Below are 2114 nucleotides of genomic sequence, written 5' to 3'. Positions count from 1 at the left end.
TGACTCGAACCTGAACAAATTCTACATACCTTAATAGTTTATGTATTCCCTACAGCCAACTGCCTCACCAAAGAAGTTAAATCAAAAATTTGTTTCTCATAGTTAGATGTACTTCCCTCATTAAACTTCATAGGTGTGTGATCCATTCTCATTACAAACTGCTGAGAATTTGCTGCCATGTTAGCAATCAGCCTCCTTGCCTCTTTTGGTGTCTTGTCAACCAAAGCTCCTCCACTAGCAGCATCTATCATACTGCGGTCCATTGGTAGAAGTCCCTCATAGAATTACTGAATCAGAAGTTGCTCACTTATTTGATGATGGGGACAGCTTGCACACAGCTTCTTAAATCGCTCCCAGTACTTATACAAGCTCTCTCCATTGTACTGCCGGATGCTACAAATTTCTTTTCTTATATTGACAGCACGGGAAGTAGGAAAATACTTTTCCAAAAATATCTACATCATCTCATTCCATGAGTTGACAGATCTAGAAGGAAGGTAATACAACCAATCCTTAGCTGTGCCCTCTAGTGAGAATGGAAAAGCTCAAAGCCTGATTTGATCCTCTGAAACTCCTTGAGGTTTCATGCTGGAACACACAACATGAAATTCTTTTAAATGCTTATATGGATCCTCACCTGCAAGACCATGAAACTTAGGCAACAAATGGATTAGTCTAGATTTTAACTCAAAAGCAATATTTAAAGCCGGATATTGAATACACAAAGGCTGTTGGTTTAGATCAGGAGCAGCCAACTCTTTCAAAGTCCTAGCAGCAGCCATAGTTTCTTTTTTGAAATTTGAATCCAAATCCAAATATGAACTTAACTCCTTTGGAGATTGGTCTCCTTCAGATGTACTCGGAATCTGCTTAGCCTGCTTAGCCAATTTTCTCAACTGTTTAGCTATTTTTTCTACTTCTGGATCAAAGATCAATTCACCAAATTGAGAAGTTCTTAACATAAACAAAAAGAAATCAAAGTAAAAACAGAAAAATGCCTCAAAACCCTAGAAAACGATGGAATTTGGCCTCAAGAGGGTGGGGCCAATAAATCCTTTAGATTGATTAGTCTTGATCAAAGCGTCGTTTCCTTCAAAATAGGTATGGACCGCTCTTCAAATTCAACAAAAAATCCAATGATGAATAGTAACACCGAAATTTTTTTTTTCAAAAACCTGAAAATAGCAACACTTCACAAACAAAATTAATAATAGAATACCCTAACAAAAAATACAAAATCCAATAAATTTCAGTCCCCGGTAATGGCACCAAAATTCTTGACAGTTTTCGAATCCATCAGAAATTAAATTAACTAGATCACCAATTATGAAATATTTTTTGCAATAAGTGATAAATCCAGGTCGAACCCTAGACACTGAATCATTAAATTTCGTGCATTTGTGTAATGGGAAAAAAAAAACAAAGGTTGGGGGGGGGGTGTTTAATTTGCAAACCAAAAAAGAAATCAAAAATCCAAAATTAAGATATAAAATAAGAAACTTTCGAATTAAACAAGCTTTAGTCCAAGGTAATTCTCATTCCAATGCATTAATTCGATCATAGATAAAAGAAATACAATTATCTCTTATTGAATACTTAACATAGATTTACCAAACAGCAAGGTAAACCCCTGACTTACCTATACTCATCAAGTTGAGCCCAGAACTCTTATTGACTCTAATTATTAACTAAATTGGCATTAAGCAATCCTCATCAAATTAATAATTGCTTTAAAAAAAGGAAGTAGTTAAGCTGAACAACAATTTATGAAGCATAAATCATTTAATTCACCCTACTGTTTCCTTAGGTTATTATTGAAAACTGGGATTACAATCAATAAAAGCTAATTGCTACTCATGTTCAATCTTACACAACAATTACGGATTATGAAGATGAACTAGCAATTGATCTCATCAAACAATTAACTAATAGGCCTTTTTAGCAAATCAATCAATAGATCAAAGACAAAGAAATCAGAAAATAATAGATATTCAAAAAGACATAAATTAAATTAAGAACCGAGTCTCACAAATCATGCAAAAGAACTTAAATCCTTTGAATTGAATTAAAAACTTAGCCACTTAAGTTCATGGTTTGCAGAAAAATAAAGAAAA

At 33.9% G+C, this 2114-nt stretch overlaps 1 non-coding gene across 1 annotated transcript; it reads left to right on the top strand.

The window, feature by feature from the left end:
• The first annotated feature begins 309 nt into the window (after positions 1–309).
• LOC131182629 (small nucleolar RNA R71) lies at positions 310–416 on the top strand. Its single transcript, XR_009150892.1, has one exon. It is a non-coding gene; the product is annotated as a small nucleolar RNA R71 (small nucleolar RNA).
• The last annotated feature ends 1698 nt before the right edge of the window (positions 417–2114 follow it).

This window comes from Hevea brasiliensis, chromosome 8, assembly GCF_030052815.1.
Source record: "Hevea brasiliensis isolate MT/VB/25A 57/8 chromosome 8, ASM3005281v1, whole genome shotgun sequence".
Classification (NCBI taxonomy): Eukaryota; Viridiplantae; Streptophyta; class Magnoliopsida; order Malpighiales; family Euphorbiaceae; genus Hevea; species Hevea brasiliensis.
The sequence above is the reverse complement of the archived record's forward strand: the minus strand, read 5'-3'. Positions and strand labels throughout refer to the sequence as shown.